The 19,286-nt window shown below is 42.2% G+C and overlaps 1 protein-coding gene across 5 annotated transcripts in view; it reads left to right on the top strand.

The window, feature by feature from the left end:
* Positions 1-19,286, top strand: part of ptprfb (protein tyrosine phosphatase receptor type Fb) — a 144,757-nt gene that overhangs the window by 28,440 nt on the left and 97,031 nt on the right. For 4 of the 5 annotated variants that reach the window (XM_028428009.1, XM_028428008.1, XM_028428007.1 and 1 more), the window contains exon 1: positions 6,833-7,165. The exons of the other annotated variant lie outside the window; for it this stretch is intronic. The gene's annotated coding sequence lies outside the window, so the exon portion shown is untranslated. Of the gene's footprint in view, positions 1-6,832; positions 7,166-19,286 lie in introns of those variants that run through there. 5 annotated transcript variants of the gene reach the window in all.

The following is a 19,286-nucleotide window of genomic DNA, read 5'->3' as shown; positions in this document are numbered from 1 at the left end:
GGAAAACTCACCCATAAAAAGGTAAAAAAAAAAAAAAAAAAAAAAAAAAAAAACAGCACAAGGGACCTCTGGACAAAAAACGGTTCTCTCCCCTGGAGCACTTAAGCTCAGATCTTTGTCATTATCGGCTTGCTCCTTCAGCCACAGACTCCTGTTTTTATCTAACGCTGGAGACCAATGCCCTGAACACAGTTTGCCTGATCTGCCATGCACCAGAAAGCCCAGAGATAAGTGGTAGAATGTGTAACTCTTAAAAGACTAAATGAAGTTGAATTGGAAGAAAGGGAAAGGCTTTCTTCTCCATTAGTGCTCAAATTAATCCACTCATTTGTACGCTATAAATTTATGAGGTACTGATGCTATAATAAGAAGTTTTATGTTGAATAGTTCATGTGCTTAATTATTTTGAGATAGCTTTCTACTCTAGTTGAAGTCCATTTGTTACTCCCGGCTATTAATGGTTAATGAAGAGAGAAGCACTGAGGTTTCCTGTGGTAGACCTAGACTACCTTTAGCTTAGCTAAACCAGTTCTTTAGTTATTGTGTAAAGTGTGTTTGTTCATCATTTAAAGCCACCATCATTCCCCACCAGTAGCTGTTACAGCCATGGTTGCTTAATGCTAATTTCAAATACAAAACATCATATAAACTTTGGATTCTTTAAGGTGTAGAGTAATGATGTCGCTGTTGTTTTCCCCATTTTACTGTTTTGGTCAACAGAGGGCCCTTATCTTTCCCTGTCAGTCAAGCCATTGTTGAATGGGGCGACCCTGCTAATGCAAAATGGCACAAGTGATGGATTACTCTTTCATTTGACAGGCTTTTCATCTGTTGAAACTCAGTGTGTGTGTGTGTGTGTGTGTGTGTGTGTGTGGAAGTGGGGGTGCTCACACATGCCCTGTGTTTGGATAATTTGGTGATTTTGTTTTATAGGCTTTTCCTGGTCTAAAAAAAGTTTAATCTTGATATCTTGAAGTTATTTCAATATAGTGATTATATATGTGAAAATATGTAGTCTGATCTCATGGTGTGTTACTTCACCGTGACATGATTTGATACCTGTTTTGACAGCTTAATCAGTTCTTTAGAACTATTTACTCAAGCAAAGAGACAAGTTCTCAGTCTGTTATCAGTTATTCATGCAAGAAGCTAGCTCATAATTTGTGGTTTATTTCCTTTTAGATGTGAAAGTGGTCTTTTTGCCCCCCCCCCCCCTCTCCCTCCCTCCCTCCCCCATATGTTTTATTCCAGCAAAGGGATGCACTCTGGTGCAAAGTAGGCTTGGGGAGATTTCATAATGAGAGCAGTTAACAATGTTGCAGTTGATTTGTGTTTTTGAGTGCATCCCTTTGTGTCCAAGTTGTTTTCCAGCATGCCAATGGCTAATAATTAGAACAATAAAAAAAATGCTTTATTATAGCCTCCACTGATTTATGATGAGGAGAATTTCTAAGAATTGTCCACAGATGTGTTCTGTTTTTGTGTGTGACGTCTGATACATCGCCATCAAATGTCCAAAAAAAAAAAAAAAAAAAGCTTAGAGTGTATTTGAAAAGCAGTTGACACTTTTCACTGATGCCATTCGGGGTACTTATTTTCTTGAGTGCTAGCACCTTGTCCTCTGTTTGAGACAGACATTTATTGAGGGAAAGCATCTGGAAGGCTCTCCTGTCAGAAACAAAGTGTAGCCTCCCCTGGTTGGGAGAGACTGCTCTGTGGGGCTTTTATTAGGCGCCTTTCTCTGAAAGCTTTTCAGATTTATCAAAGTCTCCTCTGTACAACATGGCAGACTTGCTCCGTCTGAGCTACTGCAGAAACCACATTTTCACACAATACAAGTTTGTGTGCAGGTTTTTTTTGGATTCTGGTTTTTAGGCCATATCTGTTTATTTTTTAATCTCAGTGCTTTCAAAAAAGCAGCTACATACTCTCACATTTGCCTTTGAACACATGTAAACAAAAGGTTATTAGTATGGTGTGTGTGTGCAGCAATTAGTTTTAAAAGTTGGGCCAAAAATTAGATTTGCAAACACAACAAAAGAGGCAGATTTATCTTGACAATAGCCTCACAAAATAAGATGTATTGTAGAAACAGCTTGCATCCTGGTGGATCTGTTGACTGTGGCCTGTGAAATGTAACACTGCTGAACAGCTGGTCACAGCACACCACAGCAATGCTCCTTCTCCACGCGGACTTTTTTTTTTTCATTGGAGAAACAACAGGGCTGCTTTTGCTATCACTTTCTCCACCTACACAGAAGGTGAGACATCTTACGATATCCTGCTCGTGTAACCTTTTAGTACACTTGAAGGAATCTGATGAATGGGATTTTCTTTTTTTTTTTGCGTGTGTGCCAGTGCTGAGATGGCTTATCTTTTCCAAAAAATGCACCTGACTGTAATCTCAGCGGAATGATCATTGATCAAAAAGACAAATAGAGGTCTGGAAATTAGACCAGAGGGAGTCATATTCAGGTGAGGAAAAAGAAGTGAATTAAGCCGTGTAGGAAGTGGATGACATTGAAGGTCACCTGCTGAGACACGTTTGGACAAATGGAGCCAACATCCATATCATTGATTGCCAACTTACCCTTTGAAGTTACAGAGATGCTTTGAGTTCCTTGTCCTGCGCTCTGTTCTTGACCCTTTTGTGTGCTTTGTCACCTGTTGGGGTTCTCCTTAGTACTGGAGCAGCTCCCGCAAGAATTAGGCATGCAAGATGAAACGATACAAATGACACACTGTCACCGGCACTCGCTACTGCTTCTCACAAACATTACTGCCTCTCATATTGCATATTTCTCCTCAAAGCAGCTTCTCTGATCCACCCGCTTCTTTGCTTTCACTGCCACCCCCGTACCCCCCTTCAATGAGTGCAGGAAGTCGGTCTCTGGAGAGTTTGAGGGAGCACAGAGGGCCAGAGGGTAGAGAGGGGGCACGGCGCTCTAAAGTGCCTCAATGTCGCTTCATTTCCCCATTTTAATTGGGCTATCTAAATGCATCCCCAGTTTGTCAATACCCGCCGGGGTCCCAGATAAAAATGATTTGTCTCATGCATTCGGCGGCATGCTCTGCTGTTCCCCTTAGAGAGCGTGCCCCACCAGTTGTCAGCAACAGAGTGTAATGGAGAGCGCTCGTTGTTTTTGATTTGCAATGAGTAGTAGCAGGGAAAGAGGTGCCTTCCTCTATCAGCTCTACAGCTCTCTCTCTCTTGTTTTTTGTACCCTCATTCTGTCTGTGACTATAACCAGTCAATATAGGCATGCAGGCACCCTCAACAGTATGGACACATATAGAAGACAGAGAGGCCACATGCGAGAATTCACATGCTCAACAACCACACACACATGGACACATATCTGTGTAGGCCAGCACTCACTGAAGGTCAGCACCATGAAGCCAGTCTTATCTGTGTTTTTATGTGCTCTGTCCTTGTCTTTTTTACACCTCCTGTCGCCATGTACCATCACCTTCCCTCTCAGCGCTGGTGCCAGTGTTATCTGCAGACAGTCACGAGGAAGAAAAAAAAAAAAAATCAGGCCAAAAAGCGTGTCCTTGGTGTTTGGAGTGTTGTGAAGAAGTATGATGTCCATTTTCATTTATTTTTGTCTGCCCAATATTTTTCTGTGCATTACAGATAACAGTTTAGTAGATACTCTACTGCAAATGCTGCTGCTGGTGCAGCATCAAGATGACATATAGTCAGATATTAAAAGTGTACGGTACTTCCATATGCTTCATGCAATTTCTGCAACTCATATCATCTTTAAAATAACGTTAAACGTCACATTGATCATTTGTGCTCTTGTCCCACTTTTAAGACCACTGTTACAGTGTGATCCATGTATGCATTTTAAACACCGCTGACTGCAATCTGGAGGTAAATGAGCTTACAAGCTAATGGCGGTAACCGGGCTCCAGTAAATTGTGGATTGGGCTGGGAATTCTAAACTAACAGGTGTTGCCCAGCTGTGCTTTTGGACATGATGACATAGTGTGAGTCTTAAGAGCCCATCAGCAGCAGCACACTGACTTTCACAGCCCAGTGTTTACGACACAGGTCAGCATTTTTGCACTGGCATGCGGCCAGGATTGTGTTTATCGGTGACCCGTCCTGAATAGGGAAGCATAGCTTGTGTATTTGGAGTCCTTTTAAATGCATCATGTTATATAGACTGCAATGTGTAGAAAATGTGTTGTATTTTTCTAGTAGAGATCTTTCATTCATTCATTCATTCGATTAGCTCTCTGCTGCGTGTACAGCTCGAAACTTTCTTCCCTCAGAACTGAATCTTGTTAAAATGTTTTGGCAGACTTGTTGGATGGTGCGGACAGTTATATTGATAAAGCCCAGGGCCGGTGTGATTCATCCCATCCTCCAGCAGCCAGCACAGTATCCCATGCGATGATGACTGCTGCTGCTGCTGCTGCTGCTGCTGCTGCTGCTGCTGCTGCCACAGAGGGTCTTGAGTTTGTCTTGTTTGATTTGTGTGTTCTTCACCTGCAAAACCCCCCCTCCGGCTTATTTTGTGCAACATGCCAGTAAAAACTAATCTCACAAAATTTCAGTAGGATCTATTAACTGGGTATTGTTAGCAGACTGGCTTAAATCAAAGAGAGGCCGGCTCCTTCAGATTGAAGAGGTTGTCAACCTTTTCTCAGCCTAATGAAATGAGCAGGGGGGGGGGGGGATGGGAGGTTGTCACAGTGTTATAAATTCTCAGACTTGGTAGGGGGTGTTTCTAACTCCATTCAAGCTCTTGGGGGGTGGGGGTGGAGTAGAAGATAAGTCCTAAAACTGCTTGAGCTACAAAACGTCACTCGAGGCAACAGTTTTAATCTTGCATAGGGGGGTGACTGCTCAACTTCCATCTGTGTTTTGAGTTTTACGTCGCAGTAAAACGAGATTACACTCGGAATGAAATGGCTCATGTTGTGCAGCTGACACGCTATATACACTACGTTGCTGTAGCTTACAATTAATTTCCTTTCTCCCACTCTGCTGTTATGACCACCAACCAGCCAATAATCCTAACTTCAACCTTTTTTTGTTTGTTTGTTTGTTTGTTTTTTTTACTACGTTGCGGTTTCAGTTGCAGCAATTTCATCCGGAATTCATGTGACATTTGATTTGGCACAAACTGTTAACACCCACAAATGTACTTCTTTCTGTCTCCTCAGGGGTGTGTGGGTGTAATAATTATTCTCCAGAAGGATCCCTCAAACTCTCCTGAGTTTATAAGGAAAGGAGAGCGATCCAAAAAAGATTTTTATTTAATGGATAGTGTTGTAACAGTGCATCCACTCTTGGAATGCTGATTTCTTTTACAGAAGCTGGGATATGTATTTAAATTTTAAGCCATTCAAATTGAATTATTTTTTAATCAGATGACCCACATCTCATTTGTTCTAAACTAGAAAGAAAGTAAAAAGATAAAACAATTCTTTCTCTTGCTGAAAAGTCTGTTGTGTTCACAGATCTGCAGCCTGCAGTAAAATCCGACTGTCTCCCATTGTTAACAACAAAGAGAAATGTGGAACACATTGCAGTTCGCCATTTCCTCCAGCAGCCTGGAACAGAGTCATAGGAGCTCTTTGTCAAAACCTTTAGAAACCTTTTTTAGAAACCTAATTTTAAATATATTTTTATGTTCTTAAATAACTAGCTTGTTCGTATTATTGAGAATTTTTTTTAAAAAAAAGTTTATTTTCTGTATCAGGAATCAATCTGATCCAGATGTGTTTCATTATTGATGCACAATGATGTTTGTGCGGCCTTATCTAAGAACATTCGTGTCAGTCTGTGTGCTATGCGATGTCAGCAATGTGATATATTTAAAAAAACACATCATTAAGTGGAGGGTGAAACATAGGTGAAGCATTGCAGGATGAGTCAAGTTACAGTCTGCACAGTATTATTGGGATAAATGAGCAAACTTCTCCCCAAGGTCCCAAGGCTGTGTGATGTATTAAGGCGCAGTCGTCTCGGATGGTGAATCTCAGAGAACAGGGGGAATTTTTTTTGGTGGTGGCGGCGGCGGAGGGGTGGTGGTGGTGGTGGTGAGAGAATTGTTGTGCTGACATCCTCTCTCTGTGCAATCCCTTGTCCTTGTAGGATGGAAGAGAAAAACAGCACCAGAGGCTGACTTGGCTGTTCCTCTGAGCTCCGTCATAAATCCGACTGAACATTTCTGAACATCTGTTGTGGATGATTAGCTCCGTGGCTAGCAGAGTTTGACCAGAGGGAGAGGGAACCAGCGTGTTTGCACGTTGTGTATGAGTGCACTCAGTGCCTTGCAGATTTAAGAATGAGGATTTTGCATATTTATTTTCTTGCCTTTTCAGATAGTCGAAGAGAAGGTCAAATTATTTTTGAAACCGTTTCATTACCCACAAAAACATGTGACTGAAAATGTATTATCAGAGCCCCCCTGGGAATGCTTTTATGTTTCAAAGTCTCACTTTTGTAACTGCTCAAGTTGCAGCAGTAATGGGAGGCAAATAGATTCTGAAATTCATGCACGAGTTCCGATTAAAAGAAGGAGTGAGTCAAGTTTATGATTAGGTCACAGTCTCTATCTGGAATAGATAATGTATTCCCCGCTAAAGCTGCAGTACATAACATCACGTGTACTCCTGTACCACAGTCTTTTTGTTTTTTTTTACACGCAGGTGAACCACAAAAAAAACCTCTCTCATTGGTCAGGTTTCAAAAAGGTAAGACCCTTCCACCTCCTCCCACTTCACAGGGAAATTTGACACCAGTGACATCACACGGTGGGTTTGGCTTCTCCCAGGCTGTCCCTGAACACCCGCTCAGTGTGTGAACAAGCTTTGCCTCTGAAGGATCTTCCCCTCCAAGCCACAGCACTCTATAGCCACAGCTGGAAACCTATTGCTTGGAGAGCCAGAAGACAGATCCCCTGGTTTAATGAAACGCTGTGAATGGAATAACTGAGCAGGAGCTGGAAACTTACTTTGTGTTTTTTTTATTTTATTTTTTTATTTATTTTTTTATAAGACAACGTTCAGGGATCATCTTTTGTGGATTCTGCTGGATTTTCTGTTGTAGGATTTGGATACTTGGGTCTTTCTGGAATAAGTGCCTCATAATAAAAAGGATCTTTTTTATAAGTATATAAGTGGACCTGCTTGACATGCATGGGTAAGTGTCCATTTTTAACCAATGTTATTTTTACATCTGGGGTAAATTTTAAAAGTATTAAACAGAAATGAGGCACAGGTGCTTTTTTAAAAAAAAAGCTGTTTAAGACACTTTTCTTTTCTGCCAGTTTATTCAGCATGTGTGATATTTAATCTTGGGATCTACCTTTCTAAACTTGCTTCCTATAATAAAAGTAACAAGATAAATTGATGTGTTACACTTCAGTGGTCAGGTATTTTCTTACTACTCTTTTGTCCCCTTTCCTTTTGTCCTTGCTCACTCTTGCTTGTTAAGCCAAAACAATAGTTTAACCTCGTCTTGGCTTAGCTCTATTGGCTGGCTCTTTGGCAAATTGCCCTGTCTGGTGCAAGCCCTCCCCTACGTATTCAGAGGACTTTGAATAGAAGGGCCATAGAATGTCCCTTAGCTACCGCTGCTAAGGTGAGGCACCCTGCCGTTCTACTGCATTAGGCCTACACTGAGGCCAAACAGCCTGTTTTTCCAGTTGTCTTTATCTCCCTGGGTAATCTGGAGGGTAAAGTTTCAGCAACAAGAATTCCAGTTAGAAGAGTAAAAAGCTAAGAGGAGAACGTTTGGAAGTCACACATTGTGATTTGTGTTTTGAAAATGTTTTATAGTTTGTCTGAAGATTTGAAGATCTGAAGACTCAAAGAACAACCTCCTCAGTCTCAGAACTTACATCAAACTTTTATGAACTTGTATGAGAAACTTTTTATTTGTACGATAAATGTTGCAGCTGTTACTGAGAGAGTTTGGTCTTCAGTACAAAAGGCTGCCTTGTTGTATTCTGGCCCTTTAAAGCTGTCTAAAACTTTTCAAAAACATCACAGACACTATGTTTGTCTCATTCTATCTGGCTTTTTAAGCAGAGACACGTCCCCACAGGTCTGTCTATGGAACTTTGTGTTTGTTTATTTATCAAAATGTTCATATTTTTGTTCTTAATGATATAAGTGCAGATCTTAATTTTGGACAGGGGACCCAGACTTGATTGAAAACTGACCTTGAGGTGAAACACAAGATGGAGTCTAGTGTTGAAATGTCTCTTCAGCTGCTCAGTAGCATAAACAAACAAGAAAACGACATGGTCATGTGTTCAAACAGAGGCACTCCATGTCTGCACTAGGTGACCTTATAGGTTGTCCTCCGTCACCTCCACCATGCAGGCCGTTGACCCTTCATTCCAATTTTACGACTGCCCGTCAGTCACTCCATCACCCGTAAATGTTCCAGGTGATGTCTCGGATGTGCTCCTCGGAAATAGCTGCTGCTATTTGTGTACCGCTGCTCTTTATTAGATTCCCTGACCAAACATACATAATATCCTGTCCTTTAAAGGCTGTCTTGGCTGAACTCTTTCCTTCTGAATAAATGAGGCTGTGAGCAGCAGTCAGTCACTCAAGTTCTCTCTCTCCGTCTCTCTCCCCATCGGATTCCTCAAACGTAATTATGGGCTGAGCATATGGATTTTTCCATAGAACTTGATTTCTCATCATCGGTGAATTGGGTGATGTGTAATGGCCTCTTAACGCATGATGGATTTGCTTAATCACTGTGTCCCAGTTGGGACATGAAAGAGGTTTGCTTACAATCACAGATCAATTTTCTGTGAAGGCGTTTGTGTCAGCGAAGCCAGACATTTGTCCATGACGCACGCTGTAAATTGACAGACAACTACTCGCTTTTGTTTGGTTATTAAAACTTTGACGCATCAGCTGAAGTGTGGATTTAGTTATGATTCAGTGTCGATTTAAAAAGTCTGCCGAGGGCGGATTTTTTTTTTTTTTATTATTTGTTATGTGTCAGGATTTTTTTACCCTGCGTCAACAAGGTCACCGGTAGCGGTTTTATGATGACAAGGCCCGATTTTCAACCTCCTGTTGTGTACTACATAACATGTTTACACAGCTACACGTATATACCAGTGTTGCCGGATACATCCTGCATGAAGTGTGATGCGTTAGCCGCCCTGATAGTCACTTTCTGCTTTGAGTTGTGACACTTTGTTTTCACAGACAGTTGCTCATTCATTGTGACAGGTGCTGAGGAGAAGGTTTAAAAAAAGGCCTCCTTTACCACTAAAATCACCAATGTTTTGACAAGAGCGCTTCTCTGTTCTGCCCCAAGCAGAGAGCTCATTTGATTGAGGGAGGTCTGTCTATCCTTTGACTTCCACACACACTTGTTAAAGACATTTTGACATGAGAGCAAAACTGAACACGAGGGCGTGTTTATTTTTAGGGAAGGCGATGTTATTTTCATTGCTTGTACTGATTATTGTACATAATTGTCCTTTAAGAATCCACTACAGCTGATTTAAAGTTAAACCACGTGGGTCAGTCCTCAGGCCTTAGATAATGTGGGCTCTTCTCATTCCTTCAGTGCTTCTTTTGTGCCTCTTATTTACATTATATATATATATATATATATATATATATATATATATACTGCTCTGCAACTTAAATGTATCTTTTATGAGCAGTTCTAGCCATCAGAGGTCTGTTTTGTTCTCATAGCCTTGCACCTTTCATTTAAACTGTAGCTCTTGCATTACAGCCAAGGGGTTCTCAATGGGAACACAAACCTGCTTTGTCAGAGAGGACATTTCCCTCCTTGCAAAAAACCTCATTTCAATTCCACATCATCCCATTACGCCTCCACATTGATTGAAACAGCTTCCATTTCCAAGGGCAGCTACATTTTTTTGTAGTCTACATATATGAAGAGGCCTTAGTCTGTGCTTTTATATGTGAACTAAGCAGCGGTGCAGGTGGGAGACGTACGCTAACCTTGATGAATATGTATTCAGCCATGCAATAAGCTATCTTCTGATGATTGGACCAGGTTAGGGATCACTGTTGTTTCATTGTTGCAGTGTAGACATTACATCACTGATGATATGTTGCTGCCTTCTTATATCGGATGCGGTGTCTTGAAGAAAAGAAAGGTCAGATTGGCTTCTCGTTACAGCTTTGAATTCCTCTTGGAAGTGAGAGGATAACTGTGATGCTAAACTGCAGCAAAGGAAATAAAATTGAATGTAGGCCTGATTTATTTGGTGCTTGGTTCTGGAAGTATAATCATGTGGCTGATTTATCCCTCTCCTTCCACCAGCAGTCTTATTTGCTCAGCTTCCCATGCCTTTCTTAAACCGGAGATTCTACTTCATTACTCTATCAGCCTTCCTGTCACTTCCGTTATCAGCCCACTGCTGTCACTTCTAATAGAATAATAAGTCATCACAGCCTCGGCCACTCATACACAAACTTGGTTGTACTTATATGTATCTTCTATAGCAGGATATAACATCAAAATATGAGGCTTTTGTTCATGTTATTGTTGATCCTGAAACACAGGCAGCATCTCTTCCTCCCTCAGACCTCCGAGGTCCCCGGCTTGTTTTGGGAAGATGGATGGAGATTCATTTGGTTTCATTATAACGCCTGACTTATTTATAGCCTGCCTGTGTGCTGCGCCTCTCGGCCCACTGTGGCCCGGTAAGGTTGCTGGGGGGCTGAGGCGTTGATGAAACATTCCTGTGTCCAGGGGGTATTCTCTGAGGAGAGCACTGCTTGTTTAAGGGAGGGCGGCGGGATGACAATACAAGAGCCACGGGCAAGGCCACAGAAATCTAATTCCACCGGCCCTGCCTAGCTACAGCACTCTTGTTTAAAAGTTTTCCCCCATCAGAAGTCTTACACTCTGGGGTATTGGGCTATGTAGTGAGGCAACACGACTTGGCAGCATGAAAGAAAATACATAATGTGGTGTGATCCTACAAGAAAACATGAAAAAAAGAAACACACTTTAACATGGGCACAGTTTGGAGTTTTGGAGTTTGGAGGTCCACATCTCCAATCCCAAACCTTTATCTGGATCTCCCCCCTCAGCCTTAGAGATTACTTCTTCACAACCCTGGAGCAGGGATGCTGTCTGCCTGGTAATTTGATGGCTAATCCCCTGCCTCTTCCCTACAAATCTCTTCCCTGATAAGGGGGTTGCTTCTACATTAGTAAACATGGGAGACTTGGCTGCTTTGGCTGACAGACAAGAGCACTGGTTGAGGAAAGGGGGAAGTAGATAGATAACCAGTTTCCTCTTTATATCTCTTTATAAGAAATTCAATACATGAGCTATGTTGAACATTTAAATCTAGGAAATGGTGTTAAACTTGCTGATAAGGCTGTCTAAATTTTTTTGTATGATGTAAATAATGCATGTACATTTTTGCATGTTGGGCAAGAGGCTTTAAAACAACAACATCTGAAAGTGTCCAGAGAGGTTCAGTCTATGTTAATGCACGTTCATTATCTTCTTGACCCAAATATGTTATTCTAATGATTACCATACTACTGCTGTGACCAGACACAATGGCTCACTTAAAAGGAATACTCCTTCCTCAGATCTCACTTCACTGACTTACACAAGGCCGACTACGTGACCAAGCATTGCTAGACAGCAGACTGTAGTCCTCGTAAGAGTTTTATCAGGTGTTAGACCATAACTCCTACATGATTTCTGCTCCCTGGCTGACTGCTCGCCTCATGTGATTGTGCATCAACAGAACATTTTATGCCTAAGAATCAGGCACTAAACACATCCAGCCCAGTTTAACAGGACCTGGCAAGATAGCATTTAACCAGGCTATGGAATGACTTCAGCTTGATGACTGCAACATTGGCTTTGATGGTTTTTCATTTGTTGACCTGACAAAGGCACTTTAGGCGTCAGGGTGGATCTGGGTGGGTGAGTGACAGGGCCTGTCCCTGCGTGTCTTCCTGTATGCGGAACGGTCTGGTGTTCAGTCTAATCGTTGTCAGAGACTAAGATGACATGTCAGAAAGAATTTGCGGAGATCTCTGTTTTCAGCACATTGCAGACCAGTCAAACATCACGACTATACAAATGAGCTGCAGCGACGTTCAACGCTTGTGCTTTTTTTAAGCATCCAGGCACCGGCGGTGCTGTTCTAATTATTCAACTTGAGTATGTAATGTCTGAAGTGACCTATTTTCCATGATTTACAGTTTTTTTCTTGAATGGCAATAATTATTTTTCTAAAGATTATATCTCTGGCATCTTCGCTAATAATTTCTGTTCTACTTGAATGGAACACTTCACAGATCTAAATACCAGTTTGCTTGATTGCATGCACTGAATCCTTGGAGAAGCGCTTGTCTAGATGTTTTATAGAGTGGATTTTTTTTACCAAACTATTTGATTAGTCATTAAAATCTTATGACTCACAGTCAAACCAGAATTTCTCTAACAGGATGTGTCCAAGAGATGTGTGTGTGAGAGAGAGAGAGAGAGCACAAAGTGTGTATGTGTCGTGTGGGTACATGTCTTGTTAGTCAAGCTACAGAACAGTGACTCTACACTGCTGGTAATTGATAGTCTGGAGGCTGTCTCAGCTGCAGGTAAATCCTGTCTGTGTGGAAGAGGGTGGGGTAAAGAAGAGAGTATAAATAAGTCTTCCAAGGACTAAGGATCTCAGTATAACTAGAGGGAAAGGATGCTGGGGGGAGAAGTGTTTAATATGGTGGAGTTTCCCCTCACAGTTACTGCAGCACAGGCTTAAATGCACATTTTGGCTGTATTTTGACTGTGCCGACGAACAGCGCACCCTAACCCCCTGTTGTCTTTGTTCTGCATCTGTTGCTGGCCTAGTATGTGAAACCAGTGCAGCCTCTTAGGTGTGACTTTTGAAACCCTTCCATCAGACTGACAAGAGTGAAATTCAGTTCTGTGCTTTTGCCCAGGGAGATGTACTGTAGAGAGAAAGCAGCACAAAAACAGAGGGGAGAGAGGGCCAGAGAGATCCCAGGGAGAGATTCATAGGTAGTAATGAGGACGTTGGTGAAGTGCAGGTCGTCGTGTTGTGGCTCTGGTCTGTCACTATAATGGACCTTGCTAGTCAGCTGGCAATCGATTGTACTGCTCACGCCCTCGTCCGCCCGTTGTTCTTCACTCTTCTTGTCTGTCAGCCTGCCACCCAGAGATGGAGGGCGAAGCGGAATCTTCCCCCAGCCGACAGATGCGGTGTCCAGATTCTTTCTCATTACCTGAAAAAGGGTGGCCTGGGGTGAGGTATGGAGGAAGGCCGGGCTCCAGCTAACCTCAAGAGAAAAAGCCAAGGAACATCCTAATGAACCCCTGGTTATTTTTGCCAGCAGCTGCAAAGAGCTTGACTCGTATTTTTTATATTTACTATAAATAAACAGATCAGATAGTAGTAAAGAAATGGCCACCCAAAGAGCCACAGGGTCATGTTGAATTCATGAAAAATATAAAGTTATATATAACAGAGACAAGCGTTTAAAAAACCGGGAGTATCTCTCACTGTTGGACATGATGTCGGATTAGACTTGGTTTAGAGTCGGCATCTATGTAATTCATTGCTCGTAGTTTTTAGTAGTATTGCTCTTCAGTGATAAACGTGGCCTAAGCTTAAGAGCCCCTGCTTCTCTCGCCCTTTATTGACTGGCCCCTGCCTGTTCCACACTCAACTCTTTTACATTTTAAATCCTCAAGCCTCCAGAGAGCGATGGGGATATATGGTTCCATCTGCTCCAACAGGCTGGCTCATGGCTCAGACGGAGAGAAAGAGACAGAGAAGGAGACATGGTCAGAGAGAGAGAGAGAGGAAGCACAGGGGATGGAGAGAAACACCGACTGACAGAAAGACAGAACGGCTTATTAGAATCTGCCTCTTTTCACTAGTTAGACAGGGACTGAGAGCATAGCCATTTGAAATAGAAGCCAGGACAGGAGTTGGATTAGGACCTTGGGGATCCCTTTCTCTTCCACATTTGCAGTAGCAGCTAGCCCATGTTTAGTCTGTTAGATTTGTGCCAGGTTTTTCTTTCTGTAACAAATGTACTCTTTGTTTCAAGGTAATTCTCAGAATAGCATTATGTTTGTGTGCGCCTCACCCCACATACCATAAGCTACCATGTTTTTGTGTTCCACCACAAATGCCTGATTGTATAGGAGGTGTTTCTCCCTTGTCGTCTTCCTTGAGTTAGTTTAACCCTTCCTTGTGTCAACACTGGCTTTATTCCATTTTACCCTCAGAGACCACACACAGGGTGGTTTTCTGGGTCTTTTACATGCTCTGTTATAAAGGGAAATATTTAAAAAAAATGTCAATATGCACCTTCATCCATGCGCTTCAGTATTAAATAAAGAAAAGCATGTCTATACAGCATAGTGTGGAAAGAAAACACACTTGGATGTGTTTGTGTACTCTGCAGCTGCATGTCCTCATCTCTGTGTTTAGTGGTTGTAGTTTCAAGGGAAAATGATGGCTGACACCACAGTTCCTCAGAAGCAGATTTGCATAAACTGATTTCATAATGTGTAACTGCACAAGTTACAGTGAGGGAAGTTTTGACTAATAACCAAAGAACTAGAATACGTAGGCAAATCCTGTATAAAAAGTGTGTTCAAAGTCCAAGTGCTTTATAGGTTTTTCACCAACTATACAAAAAATCATGTAAATCCGAGAAGATCTATTTTCCTTCTCTCCTGTCCTTAATATGTTCCACTCTTGGTAAGCATTGTGGCTCTTCTTTCCCATGTCAGCCTCAGGAGGGTCCACGCTGGCCAAAGAACTTCACTCCCAGCTCTTTACAGTCTCTAATCTGGCCTGACACCAAGCTGATTTACAATACCCCCTGCCCTAAGCACTGACTGACTAGAGGTAATTGATTTAGAACAGTGGAGACACCTGTTGAATAGTATGATGCCCCTTTAAAATCCCCCTCTTATACAATCCTATACAACAGAGTTTGGTGCAGTGTTCTTCACTTCAACATGCTTATCTGGGGTGCTTTCAGTTTTATTGTATTCTAAACTACGTTATATTTTACAATGCTTGATTCCTCTTGTATATCTGCTCTGTCTGGTTGCTAAAATCTATCCACATTATTTGCGTAGATTGAGCTGAGCTGGAACAACTGCCTCTGTTTGGGCAGCTATTGATCTATGGAGCTCTGTATTTGCCAGTCTTTTCTGCTCACATGCCTTCCCTCTGTTTGTCTTTTACTGGCGGAGATGAGGCTTTCTGCCCAGGGGCTGACTGGGGGTGTGGGTGTGGGGGTTGAAGTCCTTTGCGTAGTGTGAAGAGGGTGGTGGTGGTGGTGGTGGTGGAGGGGGATAGGGGGGGGAGTCCATGCCTTCTGTGCTGCCTGCCTAGTCATTTTATGGGACCATCTGTCCACAAGCAAACCGTCAAGTGCTGACGTCTTAGCTCATCTTTCTTGCCTGACAATGTGAATTTCCTTTTGGTATATATGCACATCTGCTGTTGGGAATGTGTCTCAGTTTATATTGCTAATTTAATGTTTGGCCATAGCGCAGAATTATCCTCAATTATTCAGTAATTCATTTGGAAAAAAGTAAACAACAAGAAATATTAAAGCATCTTTCAGTCTTTGAACTAGGACAAGGGTATATTAGTTTTTAGAGACCATGAACTGAATACAAAGCACCCACTCAGAGCAGTTGACCTAAATAATAACAGATTTTATGAGCTACTGCACTAAAAACAAAGATGTCTACCAATCATTAACAGCAGAACTTATGGGAAGATAAGACCACAGACAGACACAAGTGTGACATAATCTATAGGTTTTTTCCAAAAAGCAGTGTTTAAGCTCTAGCTGCTGCCATCCTGGCGATGCCTGACTGCGCCTAACTCCCAGCTAATCCAAAAATGAGAAAGAGGCGGTAAGCCCGCATTCTGCCAGCTCCCACCTGTCACAAAAACGGGTCCACCCTTTAAGTATGCACAACTTAAAGCCTCGGTACAATTTAAACAGGTGACTAATGTAAAGCTTACAGCTTCAAAATGATCTGTAGAGACTTAAACGTGTTAATTTCTGCTGTACAATGTATAAGGGACCTCAAGTGGCCATTTGAGGAACAGAAAAACAAACGTATGCTCTTCCTGGGTGCTTTAAGAAAAGAGTAAAAAATATCCGCCTATGAGTCACCTTATGGTTTTGTGAATATTCCGTTGTAAATTTTCACACTGAGCTGGTTTATAGTCAGCTGCTTCACACACACTCCATCGTTCCGGGTGCACAGCATTTCTATTACTTGATGAATGTCTGTTTTACATTGAGCCTGTGTTTTGATTTATTGCAGGCCCTTTTGCCCGACACTTTTGTAGTGCAAGCCATTTTCTCCCTTTTGCTCTGCAGTCTCGACAACGCCAATAATCACTCTTCAATAAATTCAAATGGAAGTGGCACTCTGCTATGTCTCTTCTACTCTGTGTAATACATATCAGTGTAATACATATCACCTTTCATTCCCCGGATTGATTTGCAGCTGAAAAGATTGCTAACCCCACCCAGAGGTGATTGTAAATCCCGACTCCGGTAGAAAATTTATGGTGGTGCTTGAGTTTTGTTAAATGTTCATTCAAGCAGACTAAATGCCAATTGACATTGTATCATATGGGTATAGCCTAACGCAGCCCGTATGCAGTCTTCTTGATGAGATGACGCGAGCGCAGCCCTCATGCGTCACACGCCACTCCACGCCACTCTGCGTCACAGATTGTAAATGCCTACATACCTTTCACATAGATCTAATATCGCCTTGATTATCAAACTGTTAAATGAGCGACCTTATGAGATCCATTAAGCCATGCACTCAGGCAGGCATTTTTACGCAGGTGATTAATTGCATAAGTGCCTTCCTTGTGTGTTCCATGTCAGTATAATCAGTGTTTTCTACTTTCTATTGCTCAACTTAAGGAAGTGCACTCGTCTGTTATAGGCATCTCAGTCTCTCAATCTTGTGCTCGGCAGTAAAGCGTTAACAATTAACTTTGTGGAATCGGCTTGTAAACAGAAGTGCTGTAAAACTCGATAGGTCACAGGACATTACCCTTTGTTAGGTGAATTTCAATGCAAGGTCTTGTTGCAGCCCTCTGTAAAAACGACATGCACCATCAAGCCTGTGGATACAGCAAAGGCTTTCAGAGTTGGAGGGAAACCTAATTTGGTTACTTTACACTTTCATTTTACAATACAGGGCTCACCAGCTAGCAGTAATTCTCTTGGGGTCTTGTGGTATGTGTTTGCCACTGAGGTGAGAAAAAAAAAATTTAAAAAAAGGAGCACGGTCTAGTCAGGGTGAGCCTTCTAGGGCATGGAAAACTAATCAAAGGCCAAAACACTGCTGTTGAAATTCAGCTTGTAACTGTGTTTATGGAGCTGTTGCAGGCTGCGCCAACACAAACCTCTCCGGTCTGGGTTTATCACCCCCAGAGACGGCCATGATTAGCTCCCCATGCTGCTGGTAGCCATATATCTCAGCTGTCCCACCTCCCCATGCTCAGGATGACCCATTAAACAGAGATGGAGAAAGAGGGAGAACATGAGTAGGAGGGATGAAAATGATGAAGAGCAGAAATGCTACCTGTAGTTAGTGTAAGTAGTGTTAGTGTAATAGTAGTGTTTACTCAGCCTAGCCTCTCTCTCTCTCTCTCTCTCTCTCTCTCTCTCTCGCTCTGCATTGTCTGTCTGTGGACCACCACTTCTGTATGGGTGGCCACTCCCTTGCCACACACATTCACGGTAATACCTTGAGTGACAGGTCCTTGATGTGGGTGGCAAAAGAGTAAACAAGATAGGTGAGTATTAGGTGTGTTTGTTCCCCTCCCCATTTCAAAAGCTCTTTTGTCCTCCGCAGTTTACCGTTTTATACGTTCCCATCCTGGTGTTTCCCTTTTAATTACTTCACTAAACCTCTTACTCCTCTGTACAGTGCACTGTATAGGTCAGACTCTGTACTGCTGGTAAGTCCCCAGACAGTTAAGCTTCCTCCTCAAAGACTTGATTCTTTATCCCTGTCCTCTCTTTCATGTTGTCTTTATATTTAGTCAGGGTGATCAAGACATAACTTAATGGTGATATCTGCCATAAAGCATAAAATATTTTTAAAAAATGGAGTAATTAACTGGCTAGCGACACGTGAGTGAGACGCTCTAACACATGATCTTGACATATTGACAGATTGAGGACCCAGTGTTGCACCGTAAATTGTGTTCGGCCTGATGGCACACCCTGAATCACCGCTTACATGTCAAGTTTTGTGGAGTAATTCAGTTTTGGCATTGTTGTGTGAATGTAGGTTGTTCCTTGTGAATGTTCCTTGTATGAGGTGATATTGAGCGTAATAACAAATCTTTATTTCCCTACATGATCACACCTCGTTCTGGGTACACAACATAATAAAAATTCTTTTCTTTTTTTTATCTTGACTGCACTAAACTGCTTTGATATGTTCCATCCTTTTTTTATGAAGCATTACTCTTGAGTTTCAAACTGCATTGGTTTAAATCAGGCATTGTAAAAGTATTAAGTTCCTGAATCCATTCCGACGAATTATTTTGAATATTAATTAAAAGACTGCAGTTTCGGGTGAAATTATCTGAATGATCATTTGAGCAGTAATTATTCACTGCTCAGTCTTTTCTCACAGACACGAACCAGACAGAGGAATTAAATCATTACCGAGGCAGAAAGATTCTCATATACTTTCACAAGGGCAGACATCCACCCCTACACGTTGCTACTGTTTTCTCCCACATACTTGAAAACAATGCCTTCCTGTGTGCTCAGCCACTTGTTCACAATTTGGATCACACTGCACCGTCTCCACATTGGCGCCCTGTCCTTCTCTCATATACTGCCACAACAACAAAAATGCACATAGTTTGTCCCGTAGTGTTTGTGTGCAGATGGGTAAAGGGTGGGGTGGGGTGGGGGGGGGGGGGGGGGGGGGGGGGGGGGGACCAGGCTGCACTGGGAAAATAAGTAGGTAAATAAATAAAGAATAATCCTCGCTCTAGGAATTTGTCTCATTGAAGATGAAAAGCATCTGCCTCTCTCTGGCATCTGCTGTGAAAGATATCCCTCCACCGCCAAGGGTTTGGAGCACGGCGAGTAGCCAACTCTATCAGCCTCCCTCACTTTCTCTACCCACTGACGTGAACCAGCGCAGCACTGGCGTACATAAAAATGTGTGTCAAAACAAATTTGTCAGCCAACAAACTTGATGTGAGTTACACTAATTTTGC

The sequence above is a fragment of the Parambassis ranga genome, chromosome 17, assembly GCF_900634625.1.
Source record: "Parambassis ranga chromosome 17, fParRan2.1, whole genome shotgun sequence".
Lineage (NCBI taxonomy): Eukaryota > Metazoa > Chordata > Actinopteri > Ambassidae > Parambassis > Parambassis ranga.
The sequence above is the reverse complement of the archived record's forward strand: the minus strand, read 5'-3'. Positions and strand labels throughout refer to the sequence as shown.